The sequence below is a fragment of the Sphaeramia orbicularis genome, chromosome 11 (genome assembly GCF_902148855.1).
Source record: "Sphaeramia orbicularis chromosome 11, fSphaOr1.1, whole genome shotgun sequence".
Classification (NCBI taxonomy): domain Eukaryota; kingdom Metazoa; phylum Chordata; class Actinopteri; order Kurtiformes; family Apogonidae; genus Sphaeramia; species Sphaeramia orbicularis.
The window spans coordinates 17,839,225-17,860,436 of record NC_043967.1 but is presented as its reverse complement, the minus strand read 5'-3'; the positions used below and the strand labels follow the sequence as shown (position 1 = coordinate 17,860,436).

Below are 21,212 nucleotides of genomic sequence, written 5' to 3'. Positions count from 1 at the left end.
AATGAAAAAATAGATACCTACTTCTGTTGAAAATGAAGTTAATTTGTGGCCCAAAGTGAATAAAAAAGTTTGTCTAAATGGCTAAAAAGCTGAACAGAGGACTACAGACTTTGGCGATCCTTTCAGTCACTAGATTTATATTGTGTTGCTGATCTTTTTAAAGGATCAGCAGACTTTTCCAACTACTGTCTGAAATGTGAAATGATTAGGTGAGGAGCATGGCTTATATTTGATCTCCTCTGAATATCCATCATGTGTCGTTTAGTAAAGCCATGGCAGATTTCACATGCGTAAAGTGATGTCTTTGGCTCCGCTCTTCCAGTCATTTTGTCCTCAAAGCCCAGCTGTGATCACAGCGTCCTGACCGAGCCGACTGGCACCCAGCAAATATGAGCACACAGGCGCATGAGGCCAGGTCCAGATACTCTTTGTACTTTATTACCCTCTGTTGACCCTGGCTTTTGATTACACGATTCAAACTGTGTGCAATACTTTGACTGAACGCTGAGGAGAATTTATTAATTCAGCTTTAATCTCTATGTGCTATTTCTCAACATTCCATGTCTTCTTTTCCCACCCACTCTGGCCCACACTAATGTCTTTTCACACCAGAGGTAAATTGTGTGGGTTTTGTGGATAGTATGTATTTCACTAATAAATATAACGGAATTTATTTTCATTCATCGTTAATTTTTCCAACTTTTGGTCAGTGTCAACAACATATTTAAAGCATCTATCTGTAATATTTCTACTTTCAAATATTTAAAAAAGAGCTCTGAAGTAATACCGCAGCTGCCTGTGTATTGGATATGAACTGAATATATTCACACTGACAGTCTGATGGATTTATGTGACCACTAGAGGGAGTAGTGAGTCATTGTCATCCATGTTATGTTGTGGGTGAAAAATTGTTTTGTATGATTATATTGTATGTTATTTGCATTGACTAGTTTTAAAGATTATTGTAAAGATGCCAGGAAGAATAGCCCTTAGCTAATGGGGATCCTAAAAAAAGAAAGAAATGACAGTCTCCTATGGTGCGGAAAACTAGCACCAGGCCTTTGACCAAAGCACCAGATAGTTATGAGAAGGGATGAGAACCATTAAGACTCAACTTGTAGATAAAGACGATAGAAGCGCTGTTGTTTTCACCACTGGACACAGCTCTAAATGGAAAAAATGGAGTTTGATGCTGAAATGACAGCGTTTCTTCTATTATGGTATAATGGTATGGTACAATGGTATAAAGTTGTTTGGTGATGTTATTATCTTTGCTAAGTTTGCATTTGTTGATCCACAGTTCAGACTAAACTGTGACAGTTATGACTTTGTTTCGATGATTCCAAACAGATCTTTAGTGCAACTATTCACAACACAATCCATACTGAAAACTACTATCACTACTACTAACTACTGTGGCTGATTTCTGTCTAAAAACAGAGCTAAGCTAACAAAGCTATAATGTAAACTATCAGCTGACACAGCACATGAAGATTATAAGACACAGTGATATTTTGATTGTTAAAATAAGTGGCTATGAGTTTTACTTTGAAGAAGAAAACTTGATAATACCTTAATACAGGTGAGTGTGTTCTGGTACGTGACATGAGAATTTATTGTTTATTTGTTGAGTTTTTTCTTTAAAATTGCAGCATTATTAAAATCACGATAAAAAGTATGTTGGCAACAAGAGTTTATAGCCCAGTTGAACAGTAAAAATAGTCACTTCTCCATTGATCCTCAAATTGTGTGAATATGACTTGCGCATAAAAACTGACCTAATGGAAAAACGACAATTTTGCCAGAACTCTTGTTTTTAAAAGTTTTTGCGCTGGCAAGAGGTGGTTTTTCAGGCGTAGCAAAATTGGTATATCATGCAAAACTGCAATGGAAAGACCTTTTTCAGCAACTAGAATCACATGAATTTAAAAAAAAACAAAAAAAAAAAACAGATGTTGATGGACGTTACAACAAGTGAAGAAGAAGAGTTTTAAAAGAAACATGGTGCAGTATGTGTGGACACACCAGGAAACTGAATCATTTTTTAATTTAGTATGAGATAGAGGGGTAATATATAATAATAATGAATATATCTGTAAATCAACACCATATTTACGTTCGTCGCCATGTTTATAGAATGACTTCTCGTGTCATCTCGCATTTGTGATTTAATGGAAAAACTGGCATTACGTACTTCTGTTTTTTTGACATTTAGTAAATGTCAGTAAAGTTTTGCGCAGATGTCAATGGAAAAGTGACTAATGACCAAGGTTATTATCGTTAACAAAAACTAACGAAATGATGAAAACTAGAATTGTAAAAACATTTTCGTTAACTGAAATAAATAAAAACTATAATTAAAAGAAAAAAAAGATAACTAACTGAAACTGTATTGTGTGCTTACAAAACTAACTAAAACGTATAAAAATTCTGGATAAAATTCCCTTCATTTTTGTCTTTGTCAATGTCAGATTGATACGAAAGCAATTTATTTCCCTCAAGTAATTTTAGCTGCTGGCACCATATGATATTTAACGGTCCGTCACTTCTTGTCACTTGTGGTTTCCAGTCGTCTTCTGGTCCCCACTCTACCTGGAAACATGGAGACTAAAGTTGGGAGAAAGCAGCAGAGTCCTGACTGGGATTTATTTGAATATGACGGCGAAGAAGATAAAAAATATAAAGAAGCTAAAACTAAACTAAAACTAAGCATTTAGAAAATAACGAAAACTAATAAAAACTAGCAAACCTGCTCTAAAAAGTAATTAAAACTAACTGAATTAGAGAAAAAAAAAGTCAAAACTAAATCAAACTAAACTATAGTGAAAAATCCAGAGCTATTAGAACCTTGCTAATGACACTCTTTTGTTCTCATCCCAGTACGACACAAAGTTTAATGATTTTTTCGTCATTTTAAAACCTCTGCTTCCTGTAAACTCAATACTTTTCCTCCACATCCCGTTTTTAGAGACTGCACATGTCTGTACTTATGTGAGAACATACGTAGACTTGAATGGGGCTCAAAGACCTTCTCCCTGTTGTATTGTTTCTTCATGTCACTCCTGGACCCCTGTGCAGACTTCAACCCTCTTTTCTTCAGATTTGGTCTCCCTCCTTTTATGGCTCTCATATTCTGGACAGCTTAACACATGCCAGACTCTTTTTTTTTTTTTTTAAATGTGTATGAGGGGGAAAAAGAGAGAAAGTGATGAAAGACTGGTTTAAACATGTGCAAGAGACGGCCGCTGGCACATGTGCTTCTCGCATTTATATTTTCTATTTGGGTTTTTCGACATTAAAGTTGGAGAGGAATGGTCTCCGTTTATTTAATGAACAGTTGTGGCTCTTGATGGAAGAGGACCATTGCAGGAAAACAGGTTTGTTTTGGACAAGTTCAGATCATGGTTTCTGGAACTTGGCATAGATATTTGACGGTGTATTCATGCTGGATAAAAGCAGACTTGCAAATTTATCTGCATTAATTACGGAAACTGTTTTCACCAGAACAACAGGCCATGTCATTTGTTTAATGCTGAGAAGAACAATGGTTTAAGAGTCTTTGTTGACAGATTTAACACAGTTTTAACTACAAGAAAATGTAACAGTAACCACATTTAAAGGCCAAATGGGACTTGACTGAGACTAAAGACTTTGGGGCCAGAATTGAGGCTGGAACCATTAATAGGTCAAATAAAAATCCTAGACATAGACAAATAACCATGAGACAAGTATGAGTTAAAAAGCCTGACACATCTTGTCTTGTAGTACTAGGTCAGGGATCGGCACCCTTTACTACCTAGAGCAGGGGTTCCCAAACTTTTAAACTCCTGACCCCCAAAATAACAGTGCCAGAGACTGGTGACCCCCACTAACCCCGAAGTGACTGAAACATAAGAAAAAAACATGCGCACCGGAGTCACGCAATGATGCCAGTGTTTCCTGTGGAATTGATCTCTTGGTCTGGCAGTGTGTGTGTGTGTGTGTGTGTGTGTGTGCGGGGGGTCAGCCAGTTTCTGTCCTACTTATTCAATAAGCAAGCCTACTCAGTGTAGGAAAAAAATCCCTTCACGTGTTGATCCTCCAATTACCCCAGAAAGGTGCGGTGTCACGAACAATTTTTACCCGCGTATTATTTTTGTACTTTGGTGTTTTCGCACATGCGCACAACGTGGGTAAATTTGGTATAGCACACAGCGCGCCGGTTTTACACATGTAATATTTTTACCCCCATTAACTGTGTAGTTTAGAATGTCCAAATAAAGTGACATTTACAATAGTAAATGATAAATAAACAGGGTAAATTCAGTACGACAGGTTTCACTACCAGATCACCACTTAATGTTGACATAAAAAAGAATGCAGTTGCACATGCCCGACAGTTTGGAGCATGTGCATAATTCTTAAGGGGTAAAAAAATATGGGGGTAAAAATTGTACAGCAGCACGGAGATTGACAATAGGCCTATTATATATTATACATAGGTATAATAAGTCTAATGCGATGGTGATGATTTTTTGTATTAAATGTGTGGTGTGGCGGTAAAGAACTTTAGCAGCGGAAACACTGGATACTGTGGCATATTTGCATTGTGGGTACTTGACATTTTACTCATTGTGTTCTGTTTTATGTGCAGGGGTTCAAGGGGGTGTTATGTTAATGTTTATTTACCTTAATGTGTCTGTTTTACAATGTTTATTAGCCTTTTTATGTTTATTTTTATTAATGAGACACCATTAGTTAAACCTGTAGGCAGAACAATGCTTTACCTGTTTGTCGCTGACAAGTTGTTGTTCATGTTATATTAATAAAACCTTTGCTCTTACAAAGTAAATGTACTTTCTACATATCTTGAAACTCACAATATCAATATCCTTCCTTCAAAGTGCAGGTGCCACAACACTGCCCTTAATCTAGTGGTTCCCAACCTTTTTTGGCTCATGACCACATTTTAACATCACAAATTTCTGGCGACCCCAGACATTCAAAATGGAGAGTATAGTATAGTGTAATAGTTTGCTATACTATGTTGCGAATAAATGTTAATTTTACATGACATTTAATCTATATAATGCATATTATTGTGGATGGAGGAAGAAAAGCCAGGTGTAGATTACTGCACAAAGGGAGAATTTTGTACAGTCAGTCCAAAGGCTGCAAATTAATACTGAAAAAACAATAACTCAAACTATGAATTATGAAAGAGCTGCAGCATCTGAAACCAGCCACAATGAACAATTAAAAGAAACAGTACCACAGTGTTTCAGGTTCAGCTTCAGAGTTTGTCATGTTTTTTATGTATTGTAATTGTCTCTCAACTCACCATATATTTTTTATTAGTAAGTTTTAATTTTATTTTTATCAATTACTAGAAATTTCAGGTGACCCCATTTGAATTCCAGGCGACCCCACGTGGGGTCCCGACCCCAAGGTTGAAAAACACTGCCTTAACCTGTTAAACCCTGACCATATTTTCAGGGGAAAAACGCCTAAAAAGACATACCCAAAGTAAATGAAGAATTACTTCACAATAATAAGGTTCATATGGATGTTCTTGGTGTCTATGGACATTTAGAGACCTCACAGAATCTATTCCCATTGTCTAAAATACTGTATCCATTACCCTGCCTGAGTAAACTGTAACAAACTAAAAGAGAAATTGGAATTTTTTATCCTTGCCTGTTTTTTTTCAGCTGGATTGACAATCATATGCATAAATTAAGTGTTCATGTTGGAGATTTTTAATAGTGTATATTTCACCCCACAAAGATTAAAAATCATGTTTGAACATTAAAATTTGGACTAAAATACACTTTTGATGTACTTTTATTAACATTAGGGTCTAAACTTTGAGCAAAAGATGAAAAAAACATTTATTGTCCTGATTTATTATATTTTTATAGTAGATGAGTATTAGTATAATTTTTTGGCCCGCAGGCGGGCTGATAGGGCTAAAGGGGTTTAATCAGTCGTAACCACCTTAGGGATCACATCAAGAGGCTTCTGGAAATCATCTTGCAACCCTCTACTGGCATCCTGCGACCCCTGGGGAAACCTCCATATTGGGAACCCTTGATTGAGAGACAGTTTTTTGTCCAGAAAAAAAAAAAAAATTGCTCTGATCAGCAGTTGACAATTACAGCTTTGTCATATGTTTAACCTCCCTACCCGTCAGGAAAACACCTGTGATCAGCCAACATCTGCATCGGGGGTGGACTCTTCAACATGAAATGTTTATTATGCACAGAAGATGATTTCCCCCAATGCCAGAATTTCTGGGTTATGCAGTATATATGTTGCGTTGTAACATTTTTTTGTTTTTGTTGTTTGCACACCTCTGGAAAGCAATGATAGCAGAGTAATTTTATCTGTTGGAAGACTACCCACTGTCTGGTGGACTGCCCATCGAGAATGACCAGAATGAGGCTTTATCTGTCAACAACCTGCTCTCTTTCACTTCCCTCCTTTTCCTTCTCTAGCTTTATTTAGCCCCCAAGGACCAGCCAGCAGCTCACCACAAGTCTCCACTTCACCAAAAGTCTTTTATTTAGCTTTCTGTCACTTCCCCCCCATCTCTGCATCTGATGTATGTGTGTGTGTTTTTTTTTTCTTTCAAGTTTTCTTACTACATTTCCTGAACATTCTGCAGAGATCAGTTATATCACTTAGGTGCCATTCACCTCAACCAAAAAGAAGAAAAGGGAAAAAAGGAGGAAATGGGCTCTTCCATGCCGTCTGGTTATTTGAGGTTGTGTGGAACGTTGACTGCCGCTCCGAAGCAGGAGGTTTAATGAAGGACTGGTGCGGTGTCAGGAGCCAGCGGTTGGAAAAAGCCAGTAGGGCAATGACAGCATGTGGCACTTTGGCAGCCGAGGAGACAGGATCAGTAGTGGTAAAATGTCCTGATGACTGGAAAACAAAACCCTGGAAAATTGCAGAGTGACTCGGAAGAACACACCGAGCTGAATGAAATATGGTGGAGAAATTAGATCTTTGGATGAGGGAAGACCCTGGAAATCCCCAGGAAAAAACAGTCGAGACAGATCTGACGGAAAGTGTGGATGACAGACTATATGACTATGTCACAGTCCATTGACACTGACACTTTGCTGAGCCAGATTTCTTCCTCAAAACAACAAAACTGGTTTATTTTCATCCTGGTAATAAATGGATGTCAGGCACACAGGCTGCAAGACTCCAACAACTGCATTTTTTTTTACAATAAGCTCCAGCTATAAGATGAAAATCAGATGGAAAATAGCAGAATCTGGAAATAGACACCTTCCTTATGCAGTTCTGTCCTCTCAGAAGACTAAATATAACAATAGAGATTCCACTTTGGGAAAGGGAAGCTAAAATATCATAGTTTTGAGACTTGCTGTGTTGCTTTTGGAGTGCACCAGAAGTCTGTCATCAGTGATCAGTAAAATAATACAGTCAATCACATATTTAACCCCCCAGCGCCCTGAAAACAGCTGTGATCTGACAAAGCCTGTGTCATGGGGTACATTTTCAACAGCCTGTTATCTGAAGAGGAGGATTAATACAAGGTGTCCATAATGTCTCTTTACAATTTCAAAAAATGCATTACAAAATAGGGGTGTAGCAGTACAGAAAAATGTCGGTTCCATATATTTTCGATGCGTTTTCAGTAAAAGCAGGAGACCAGTGAAGGAGGGCAGGGGGTGCGCTCTGTAACTACCAACAACTGAAAGAGAAATTTACACACTTTGAACGTCTGACCCGGCCTCAGTGCCTCTGTTACATTATCTATTGTCATGTTTACCTCCCATTATTGGTGCCCCAGCCTCAGAATAAAGTTTTTTTTGGGGGGAAATGTATATAGGGGAAACCCTGCACATGGGTTCTGCGTGCGGCCACCCTGCTCATACTGTGTGTTCTGCTTCAAGGTTCATGTAGAAACTTAAGGCGAGTGTTTGCGTTCTTCACATAGGCTACATGTATTCATTCGGTACACCTCCGTATTTTAGCGACGGCCCTGAACTGAAAGGGTTCAATACAAACAAGTGCACCATTACACCCCTATTACAAAAGCAAGTGATGAGATCTGTTTATCAGATTTGTTCTATGTACTCACTGGTTATCCATGTTTTTAATGACGAATCATATGCAGTTTAATCATTGGTCCATTTTTCTTCAACAAGAGATCAGTTACTGCAAATTTTGACCTGGACCTTTTGACTGAATATGTGTCACCACAACTGGATGACCTTCAACCAACCATCATTTTCCATGTAGGTGGTGCACCACCACATTGGGGACTGCATGTTGGTGGGTTCCTAAATCAAACATATACAGACCGGTGGATTGGAAAGGATGGTCCAATTCCCTGGACACCTTGTTTAGCAGGTATCACTGCCCTGGGTTTCTTTCTGTGGGGTTATGTTAAAGATATTGTGTATTGAACTAAGATACGGGACATCAGTGACCTGAAGCAGAAGATCACTGATGTCACTGACGCCATTGATGAGTCTATGATACAACCAACATGGAAACAAACGCGGTACCATCTGGATGTTCTTCGAGCAAATAATGGTGCAAATATAGAAGTGTATTAAATGAGGCAAAAGAAACCCGTTAATATCTACTTTTTATTTTGTAATAATTTCCACAGTTTGGTCTATTCATTTGCTTCTGTAATAAATGTGTTAAATTGTAAAATGACTTTATGGACACCCTGTCCATGGTACATACTCAATTGGCTGCAATCTGAGAATTCATCACTAGATGTCACTGAATATCACACATTTAACCTTGTGGATGTGGTTTGAGTTTTTAAAGTAAGTTTTAGAGATATTACGTTTGTCTCCAAGAGCAAGGTTACACTAAACATATGAAAATTCATTGTAGTATGGATGATGCTGGCAATTTTATTACACAGATTTTGTAGCTGTCACTGAAATATGTGTCTTTGTTTATTTAAATATTTGATGTCTATGTATTTTTGTTTGGTTTGTTATGCACTTTGCACCCAAAATTGTATTTGTTCGCTGTTTGGACCCTCCTTTGTAACTCAAAATTAATGACTCCTACTGGTGCAAAAGAATTACACTTAAAGGTTGCATAGTCATGTGATGCATCCAGTTAGTCATGTGATGTGATACAGCAGGGACAATGCAAGTTTAGTTCTTCCTTTGGAGATAAGGTGTGCACAGGGAAAGACACGTCTTTAAGCAGAGCTACTCCTTACTTTCTGGTTGGAGGGTGTACAAGGTATGGGTTACTTGTTAAATACTTTGTTAAATATACTTATTGATGCCGACATTCTGATATTATGTGTTATGATTCATATAATTTCAGTTTTTCACAGTGGATTGGTGTCTGAGAGATGAAAAATAAACCAAACATTCATCAGCTATCAGTCGGAGTGTGGCTTTCTTCTCTAGCCGGAAGTAAAAAGTATAGGAGCAGCTACCGATTCTATTCTATTATTCATCATGTAAACATGCTGGATTTGTTAACTATGCACAAAGGCAGGTTAGGTTGTTGTGAACCACCACTATTTTTGCTTCACCATATCCTCCTAAGACCCAGGACATGTTAGCAAAGTACAAGCTTTTTTGTTTTTTATTAAATAAGTGCCTATATTGGAAACATCATGATGCAACAGTTTTTTCAGATGCAGTTTTTACAGTTTTTATGGAATGTTCTTTGAGGTGGACAGTTTTCTTTTTTCTTTTTTTTTTTTCTTTTTTTTTTATAAATTTGTGAAACTTTGTTCCACAAATGTGGACAGTGGGTCTCAGGAGGTTAACTTCTAAAGCAGCAAGAGTTTAAATCAGGAGAAAAAATGAAAGAATTTTGACATACACACCTTCCTTCTGCTATTCTTTTCTATATATTGAAAGGCTAAGCATAGATATTGCCTCGCTGATGTGATGTTGTTTCATGTTGTTATGGAAAAGTGAAGCCACTTTTCCAAGTTTCCACATGAAGAAGAGTAGACTGTGAGTTCCAGCCATGTCACTTCTTACATAATCTGATCAGGGAGCAATAATTACAGCTCTCAGTTATTTATTTGACCTCCGTACCTGTCTGAAAACACAGACCAAAACCAGGCACCACTGGATAAACGTTCTACAACCTGAAGACACAGGAATAGAGTAGATGCAGAAGTCTCATGTCCTCACTTGAATTACAATATAATGACATGTAATTATGGGATTTTTGATAATAAACTCTCAAACACTGCAATTTAAAGATTTAGTATTTTATTTGAATTTACTCAGATGTGTACAAGTTTACATATCGTGAACCCTCATAGCATAATTGCCTAAGTCATATTTTTTCAGGTCAAAGCCAATGTTGCAAATGCAGCAGCAGTGGAAGGAGAGTAAAGTTACACACATATCACAGTTTGGCCAAAAATATGACTGAGGCAATTATGCAATGAGGCTAACAATATTAAGTTTTTTTTACTGTATTATTTGTATTTAACTTTGTTAAAGTTCACATTACATGGTATGAAATGCAATGCATTGCTTCTTCAGTTTTGCACAGATATTGTGACATTCATGTTGTCGAATCATTCAGATTAAGTGTAATTCTGTTTATGGTAACAGAGCAACACTTGAAACAATGATCAGATGTTAATTCAATTTTAGTGACATTAAGGCTACCCTCAGACAGCAGGTCTTAACCCCCTGAGATCCAGTAAGTAAACATTTTCAACATTTTACATTAAATAATTGCCTTAATTGGAAACAGCATGATGCAACAATTTATTTCAGATACATTTTTTTTTTAAATATAATGTCCTTTTCAGTGGACATTTTTATTTATTTATTTATTTATTTATTTATTATAAGTAAAGCTATGAAACTCTTGTCCACTACAGAGGATAAAAACACATTGCTGGGTCTCAGGAGGTTAATGCACAATTCAGATTTTTTGGTGAAATCCGATTTTTTAGTGTTCTCGTTCATATTACGCATTAAAAGCGACTTCTGTCAGTTTTGAGTATGAACTGAATGCAACCCTGAAGTGACCCACATACACAAAAAACATCTTGGCGTAATACATTACCACACAGGCACACACTGTGTTTACGTAAATAACACTCCTAGGGCACAGAATTGTGACGTTTGTCGCATTTCAATGCCATAAAGATTGGATAAATGCGACCTGGCTGTTCAGACTGAAGTCACATTGCAAAATATCGGATACGTGTCGGATTTAGGGACCACATCTGAGTCAGATTTTAAAAAATCAGATTTGTGCTGCTTAAACTGTCTTTAACAGATCGGACATAAATATGGACAACAAATGGACAAAAAAAATCGGATTTGGGCCACGTTTGCCTGGAGTCTGAACAAAGCCTTAGTAACTAGTTTAAAAATTCCTTTATATTTTGCAATGTAATTTATGCTGCAGTTGTAATTATGAAAATTACCAAAATATTTCATACTAAATTTGACTGTAATTATACTTTTCTTTTTTCTTTTGTTCAGACAAGGTATAGTTTTTAGATGTTACCTGCTTCACAGTTTCGATAAATGACACGTCAGCAGCAAGTTTCTGAGGAAAGACTGGAGTTACAGTCGAAACTGTCAAGCAGGTAACATCTAAAAACTATACCTTGTCTGAACAAAAGAAAAAAGAAAAGTATAATTACACTGACAAAAGACAAAATGACCATCATTAGCCTTAAATTTGATTGTACTTCATTTTCATAACACTTGACTTAACTTGTTTTTCTGCAAGTTGTCAGATTTCTGCTCAGTTACATCGCACAGGCTGCTGGGACCTCAAAAATATCTTGGCCAGCATTTTTTTGTTTTTTTTGTCCTGTGTCTGTATGCATTGGAAGGTTGAATTAAAAGAGCCTTCACAAACACAGAGAACATCATTAATAATACCACAGGAGTATAAACAGTTCAGGTGTGTGGGCCCGAAGGGAGGAGGCTCTGAATGTGAAGGTCACAGCTGACTGTAGACTTTGTGTTTTCACTTGGACTAAAGTATGTGCACTCCCTTTATAACTACTACCCACGCACATTAAAATACTGTGATATTCTCACAAAATTTCACATTGATGTTTCTATTCTGCTGCTAATCATGGCATTTACAATGCCACTTCCGCAGCACAATGTGGTTCACAGGAAACGACTGGCCATCATGAAATTTGCCCTTATTTTAATGACCCTCTTGAAATTCATCTGGTTTCATCATCAGGACCAAAATGTTTAAATCCAGCAGAAAAAATATAAATTACACTTACAAGCTCTGGGTTCCAAACTGCAGCATTTGTTGAACAGATGTTGAATCATAGTGATGTGATGTGAATGTACAACTGAGAAATTCTGGCTTTTGGTCAAAGATAACTGTTGCTTAAAGATGATAGATGCCTAATGTGTACATTTTGATCTGACTTCAACACTGCTACGCTAAAAACCTAGGGCGTGATAAGACAAAATCCACGTTTTAATCACATTTCCCACAAATACAGACATTCCTTCATTTACTTTATGGTACGAATGACAATGGGTTGCTCATTTTAGAACTGGAGTTAGTGTACATCCTGACACTAGTATCCTTTGTCATGTCTCAGTGGGGTGTTTGTAGTTTTCATGGCCTCATATCTTTATGGGAACAACCCCCTGAAGGGCGAAACAAGGCTTTGTTCCACTTCCTGCCAGTTTTATGACCAGTTTGTGTGAAGCGGCTCAATGGACAGTGTCTCTTCTCTCACAGGAATTACATGAGAAAAACTGTAAGTACCGTCACCGTGGCACATTTCATCTGGCTTTTCCAGGAAGAGGGGAAAAAGTATTAAATGAGGTGAAAATCACTTTAAGTCTGGCCCTGTTGTGAGTTGCAGTGACATCTTCGTTGGATTTGGGCAGTTCGTGGAAAGAGAATGTTCTGATTACGTCACTGACAGGAATTTTGGGTGTGTGTTAGGGCTGGACCCAAGTGTTTCTATTCTCAAATACTCATTTGGCAGAAAATAATCGAACATTTAATTATCCAGAGGCAAGGTCACACACAACCCATATTTCTAAAGATGGCAGGATTGTCAGCCCAATACATAGCATCACCATGGCTAAGCTAGGAGGTTTATTTTAGTCTGTCAGCACGCAAAGTGTTTCAGGTTTTCACTTTAACCTACAGACCTATACTTTAAATGTTTACTGCTGCTCTAAAGTCATGATGTTAAACCCATTTAGAACATATTCAGCTCTAGATGCCCATGAGTTACCATCTGAGAATGGGGCGAGTATGATAGAAACACATTCAGAAATAGTCTAACATTATATTTTTCCAACAGTCTGGTACCAGTCAGTGTGTTGACCATTTCCCACTTCATACAGTGGATCAACAAATTATAGACAAATTATAGACACTACTGCTTCCCTCAATGCATCCTCATTATCACTTCCTATAATGTGGAGTTATCCTCCAAATGTGAGTTATGTGCACTAAGCATAACCATGCAATAACCTTCTGTCCATCAATAACTATGCAATATTTATTCAATATTTATCAAAAAATAAATGCATTATTTTTATATAGACCTGGTTCATATGTATACATCCTGTTTTACATAGATTATACATACTGTTTTTATAGGAAATGCATACTGTTAACACTGTTAGAGGAGATACTGTCATTTATGATAATACATACTGTTAATATTGTTCATAGATATACATACTGTCACATACTGTTAATACTGTAAATTGCACCTATTCATGTTTTATCCAGTTTAACTGTTTGTTGTACTAAGCTCTATTCTTCTGTTACTTTGTTTACTTGTATTTTTTTTTTATTATATTTTGTTTTTTTTTTTTTTTTTTTTAGCTTTTATAATTTCATATTTGTTCTCTTCTTATTTCTTTAGCACTGGTGTTTGTTAATATTGCTGCACTGACTGGAGTTGCTCTTCTAATTTTATTGTCCACACAATGACAATAAAAGCTATTCTATTCCATTAGTGACAGTGTTCTGCTCATTTGATACATTACATGGCTCTATGTTCTGTCCATCATCTATACTACTCAGTTTATCGTGTTATACTTTACTTAATTGGACTTTGGGTTGTCAGAGCCTGAGATGAAGACAAATGTGTGACTGACCAAATATGCATAATAATAATAATAACTTTATTTATATAGCACCTTTTAAAACAAAGTTTACAAAGTGCTTTGACAAACAAATAAAGGGCACAACAGCAGGATACAAGATGTAAATAAAAACACTAAAATAGAAGCAACATAATAGGAGAGATGTGTACAACAATGCAGAAACAAGACACTTCAAATAGATTAAATGAATCAGAATAAGGAGGGCAGGGGTAATGTAACATGATGCTGTTAAATCAATGCAGAAGTAGAGGCGTGAGATAAAACATCATGTATGACAATATAAACCAACAATCAAACAGGATAAGATTCAAATTAAAAAATTAAAAAGGGACAAACATCACATAAAAGCAAGTCTATAAAAGTGTGTTTTAAGAAGTTACTTAAAAGATGCCACTGATTCCGCAAGCCTTATTTCCTCGGGCAGGCCGTTCCAAAGTCGAGGGGCCCTGATGGAAAAGGCCCGTGTGATACGCTAAGTACAAAGGCTGAACCCAAAAGCACGACCACAAGTACCCAGTAAGGTTTAGTGTTTTTATTAAACACTTTCACAGGAAATAAGGTACAACACAGAGATAATATAATTTCTGTGGAGCCTCTGGTTCCGGGGATAAACGTCTGGGCTGCGGGTGGATACAGCAGACGACCGGCTTGGCTGAGCCGGGAAAACCCCAACGGAATCCCCACTAGGGACAGACAGAGGGTGGTCAAAAAACAAGCCAGGTCATACACGGAAAGGCAATCAATAAAGCAACGGTACATGGGGGACAGGCAAACTCACGGTGAATATCCAGGCGGAGGTCGACACACAGGTGAACGTTGGAGGCTGAGGTATAAAAGGGAGCAGGCAGAGACGAAGTCGGGTAACGAACCAGGTCGGGAACAGGCAGGCAGGAAAAGGTCAGGCTGAATCGAAGGTCGAGGGACGAAAACAGGTCAAACACGGCAGACAAACAAACAGGATCCAAGAAACGCTGGTAAGTGAATACAACGAGTTGTAGAGCACAAACTGGCAAAGGAACAGGGGAAAACACAGGGTTTAAATACACAAGAGGGCGGGAAGACAATGAGACACAGGTGGAGATAATCAGGGAGGAGTCAGGTAATCAGGTGAAAGGTAAACACAAAAGGAAGTAAAGACACCAGACAAGACACATGAGGGAAAAACTACAAAATAAAACAGGAAGTGACACACAAGACAGACAAAACATACAAGAGTCCAGTACTGATATGACAGCCCGGTCACCCTTAGATTTAAGCCTCGACTTTGGAACAGCCAGGAGCCCTCTGCCCGAGGATCTAAGGCTACGTGCTGGCTCGTAGGTAGCTAACATGTCATCTATATAGCTTGGGGCCAGACCCATTCGGGCTTTAAAAGTAATTAGTAAAATCTTAAAATCAATTCTAAAACACACAGGGAATGGCCAATGGAGGGATGCCAGGATAGGAGTTATGTGATGTCGTCTGTTAAAACCAGTGAGAAGCCTACATGCGTGTGTATTACTGTTGAGAGTAAATTAATTACTGCTGCAACATAGCACCCCCACCTTGAATATTCACTGCTGACCACTGGCAAAGCATCAAAGGTTAAAAAATTAACTCACTTTATTATCCTTGTTGGGAAATTTGGTCTCTGCATTTCACCCATCCTAATACACACAGTACCTAGCATTAGCATTAGCAATAGAGGGTATGCACGTGACGTCACCACTAGCGGAAGTCACCGCGGTTATGTCCACTGAGTGGCAGAAAGAGGGAGACGAGTAGCGGCTTTGGCTTGAATACTGCGAAAACTTTAGAACAATCTAAAAAAATGGGGAAGAGCTGTTGTGCCATTGATCGCACAAATAGGTTTAAAAAGCACTCGGAGCTATCGTTTTAGCGGCGACCTTAAACCAAAGACAGAAGAAGCAGATGGATCGCTGCAATTCGTAGAAATAACTGGAATCCAGGCAATGAAACCTGGATTTGTGGTTGCCATTTTGTGTCAGGTAACGTTAATTTATGCTGTATTCTTGCGTAAAATCATACCTTAAATTACATATCGTTTTGGCTAACGTTACCTCCTAGTAAAGCTCTTAATGTTAGCATCTGTCATTTAGTTCTATGTTTCAGAAGTGAAACGTTTTTGTCTTCAGTTGTGTGATTCTGAACCTTGTGCTCTACATGATTTGTAAACTAGCTTAAACTGAGGCTAACCTAGTTTTCCAAATAAGGGGGTACTCTAGCACAAAGCTGTTGTAGCTGTATTGTATCATGTATTTGATGTTACTACTTAAATATCCACAGTACCAGTAGATCATCCACTCACTTGGGTCAATACTAAGGGTTCAACTCCAGCAAATCAGTAGTGAACTGTGAGCACTACTGCTGGGCCTTTACCTTGGCAATCACTGCCAAGAAAATACGTCTGCACTGACATAAAACCTCAAAAACAATAGTAAGTTGAACTGAAAGCACTCGCCAGCTGTAATCCTCTAATTAACGATGACGAGGATGTCAGCAACTCTTTGGTTTTTGTGTGTTTTCAGCCTTTGCATTGGGTATTTTCCCGGCATTGAAATCAGGTTCATATAAATGTCAGGATAGGTGATTTCTGTCCACATATCAATGTTCGTAGACCACTTGTTGTTTGGTAGCTTGTGTGGGTCCATGTCCAGTCTAATTGTCTTTAATTTCATATTATATTCCACATTTTTCCGGGTCTCGCTGTAGTTACTGCTATGCTCCAGCATGTTGAGCAGGTTTGTTTTTGCCACTCAGTCTGACTTAGAGGGGTGTGGCCCAGGGGGGAAGTGACGTATGTGCATTCCCTCTATTAGCATCAGCACAATAGGAGCAGTGAGCTGCCACTGAAGACACTCAGGGACCAACTCCAGGACTTCATCACTGGCACTGACAGGAGAATTAATCTGTATGTACCTGGTTTTGATGGTGGGCAAAACCAGGACACCAGGAGAAAACATCTAAACTCAACAGAGAAAGGCTCTGTTCTGAACGTTGAATCCTGATCATTCTCCCTGTGAAGTGGAAGTGCTACCCACTACACCACTGCACCACCCTGAAGCAAAGCCTGAAAAAGGCATTTGGGTGAGCCCTAGTGTGTAGTCTTTCTAATTATATACTCAGTTTACATCAATGTCCTACACTTTAACTATATAAGATATGATCTGCAACTGTCTTAACTAACACCATTACCTTTTTAATTGAAAAACATCAGGTGTCATTTATGGTGTAATTATAACTTAATAATAGGACTGTCAAAATGAATGCATTAATGCAGATTAATCCATCATCATGATTAATTTGATTAAAAATTTTAACACAATTAACCCATCTGAAGGTCAGAATGACTGAACGTCTCTGCCAACGCCTTTAAGGCAGTTTGTCCAAGTAGAGTTACAGTCACACATGAACAAATGGGCAGTAGATCCAGTAGTGACAGGCAGCAGAACCAACCCATAAAGATGGAAGACACTAAACAGCACGTTGGCCCTCTGGATGGAAAATATGAGGACAAAAAAAACCAAGATGGAACAGTTGTTTAAAGTTGTTTTGTTGAAACTGTTGAAGGTGTTTAATAAACACATTAAGTGCATATATATTCCCTTCTTTCTTATGTCTGTTTGCTCATGCAAAATGAAACACAATTAATATAGATTAAAAATGAATATGTAATCGTGATTAATCAAAATTGATCCACAGCAACCCTGTGACTGATCTGATTAAAAATTGTAATTGTTTGACAGCACTGCGTAATAATAATAATTGATTACTTTTCATTCTTTGTAAATGAGTGTTCCATGGGGGTCCAGGGGCAGGACCTCCACTCTCTGTCACCTGTCTTTTAACCTGTAGTATATCCTCCCAGTCTAAATATGCAGCCACTGCAGGCTATGGCTTAATCTTTAATGCAGAAAACTACTCCAGCCTTTAGGGAAAGAGTGTATTTTTAGTCTAAAATGAGACTATCTGGTGCATTGTGTCCTGGCATAGACCAACCTCCACCCTCCTGCATGAAAGTCAGTCTGTAATGACACTCTGTGATGGCACAGGACGTAAATCGTCGAATATTAAAAGATTTCCTTTATACTGGGCTGCAGTAGTTGTGTTCCAGGTATGAAGTCACATTGTGGTCATGCACCTTCGATTCTTGGTCGAGGCAGGCAATTCTCTCTCACCGCAAATAGTCAAAGTGGATCTCGGTCCAATAAGTGAAGCTCTAAATGGGTAAAACAGCTGTCAGTCAGGGTCCCCTGCCAGTTTATTGGAGGGCTTGTGGTTTCCTGTGTTTCATCATTCAGTCTCATTCAGCCACAATCTGCAAAATCTGAACAACTTCCTGAGCACAAGAAAATTCCTTGGCCCCATATCTATTTTTTCCACTGTCACACCAAGGTATTAGACTTGCAAAGGTTACCATCACATTATTACACAAATTTAACCAGAACTGAACAAATAAACATATGAATGACTCTCAACTACTCTCTGTTTCTATGGTGAACTGTATTTTGATTCATCTTTGTGTGTGTGTGTGTGTGTGTGTGTGTGTGTGTGTGTGTGTGTGTGTGTAGGTGTGTGTGTGTGTGTGTGTAGGTGTGTGTGTGTGTCGCAGAATGTAAATGAGATCTCCAAACCTGCCTTAACGGATTTCACCATCACTAATCTTTCAGTTGTGTTAATTATTTGAATAAACATGTAGCAGTTTTAGATTTTTCACAGATGGCCAGTTTTAATATTTCCCAGATGAGCCAGATCCTGGAAGTGTTCCACAGTGTGTGCAATCTCTGTGAGAAATCCAGTACAGGCACATCCATGGTCAGACCTTTTCTCAAAAGTGACTGAGTCACTGAGGAAGAACTGAGACTTTGCTTTAAAACAGATTTCATTATCTGTTTTTATCCTCTGCTCTGATGAAAGATGACAGTTCTCACCCATGTATCAGATTTGTTGATGCATTCAGTATTTAGTCAAGTCAGAGGAATCTTCCTTGAGTGTGCACCACCTCTCATCACCACTGCAGAGCTGTAAATCTTACTAAATTATTTAACTGGGAACGCAAGGCAGGCACTCCAGTTAAATGTGGAAAAGTCTTCAGTTGGCTGTGTTGATCTTGGCACAGCACGCTGTAATGACAACATGACGCTTCCTGCTGAAGGAAATCTGTTCTCTAAGGGGTCAAGGTAGGAGGTTCATCCAAGATTAGGAATGACACTGGCCAGATGCACTGCACATCTCTCCACACCTTCATCATCACTCAGATAAGAATATCGCAGGAGTGTAATTAGACTGAGCCTGAACTGGGACTATTATCTGTCATAGACAGTAGCCAGTGTGGGTACCTGGACTTATCTGTAGACTTATCTACTATATACAAAGTTATTTAAAAAGAATGAACCGATTTCATCACGCATTGCTTCACTTCTCAAGCATCGTCGTGGAATGAGTCAGTGACCATTTGAAAGACGAGTTTTCTAAGTTTTGAATGGCTGCCTCGATGACCTTAAATATCAAATAACATCAGCGATCAGCTCAGTGGATCATGATATGCTGATACACGTCTGGGAGGAATTCTCTTTTTGCATTGATGTTGTCCGTGCTGCAGGTGGTGGACACATTGAACACTTGTAAGACAGGAAATAAAAGTTGATTGTGAGTAGAATACTTGTGACCTGCTGGAGTTTTCTATTGCTTTTCCTTATTAAAATATTGCGTAATGAAATCGGTTCATTCTTTTTGAATAAACCTGTATAGATTAGTAAATACACTATTTTTACATGGCTCAAAGGCCGCTGCAAGGTTTGGTTATATAATTATGGGTTTATTTAACCCAAACATCCACCAAGGACCAAAAGCATCTACTGATCTAAAATGTTTAATACCTGTTGATCCAATGAAATAACTGGTGTAAATACAGTTTGTCGTCTTTTCATGGTCATCAGATATGTCCCATTTGGACATTCAGAGGCTCCATAGTTACCATGGAAGCACCATCATCTTCTGCAACATTGATTCACCAGTAAAACCCATGGAGTTGGATCAGTGACAGTGGATGGAGACACTTGTTTTTACATTCAGCTATTGATATATTTTGCTAAAAAAAAGTTATTTTTTTGCCAGTTTTCTGTTTTTGATATAATAACCCACAACTTTAATCTGATCTTTTATGAACATTCACATGATCAGTGAATTAAATATAGGAAAATACCTGATTTTCACTGAAAAAAAAAAAAAAAATACAGAGGATAATATTATCGTAAATAGAGATAAATTGCTTAAGAAAGGTTTTGGGAACTGACATGAAAGTAGCACTGGGTCTTTATGGGTTAAGAAGAGATAGAACTGTAAACTCATGAAATATTAAAGTACAATATGTATTGTACTTCAAATACCATGCTGTACAGGAACCTCCAGATTAGGAATTCAGGGCATTAACTCACCCCAGTAAAACTAACAGCTGTTTGTACATCAATAAATGATGCCATATATCCATTTTAATGTAAATTACTTATCAGCAGTGGACCAGGTTGTCTTTTGTTATTTGGTTTGTCTCTGTCTTTCTGTGTTTTGTACTGGAAAGAGATTAAAATCAGTGTTGCTCTTTGTACCTGACTATACATCATGTCACTGTCTGGATTTTTGCATATATCTGCATCATAGCATTTTGCCGGAAAGAGTTCAGAAAAATAGCATCCACACCCAGGTGTCGTGTTACATCAGTGCCAGTGTTTCTGATGGTACCCTTTCACACTGAAGACAAAACCCATATGTTAGTGGTTTTTGTGCAGTGTAGAAATAGTATTATGGGGTTGAGTGACCATACCACCCATACCAATTAGCAACTATTATACTGAACATCATCTATTCAAGTAATTCTAAGTTTGTACTATAGATTAACACATATACACTTTTATACTGATTCCATAACCAAAATGCATCTGTGTCCTCCCTGATTTAATTACTTTATTACCACCATCATTACATCTGCATTTTGTGTTGGATCTAAAATCAAACAGCAAATGTGAAATTGCAACTACTATTTTCCTATGTTACTGGATCATTCAATGTCCCATGACAGAGCAGAATAATACTATGTGTGAGAATTGAATG

The 21,212-nt window shown here is 37.9% G+C and overlaps 1 long non-coding RNA gene across 1 annotated transcript; it reads right to left on the bottom strand.

The window, feature by feature from the left end:
* Positions 1-3,574: 3,574 nt before the first annotated feature.
* Positions 3,575-19,764, bottom strand: LOC115428598 (uncharacterized). The gene is made up of 3 exons (XR_003936658.1): positions 19,478-19,764; positions 18,453-18,462; positions 3,575-3,586 (listed from the first exon to the last, which is right to left on the bottom strand). It is a non-coding gene; the product is annotated as an uncharacterized LOC115428598 (long non-coding RNA).
* Positions 19,765-21,212: the final 1,448 nt, after the last annotated feature.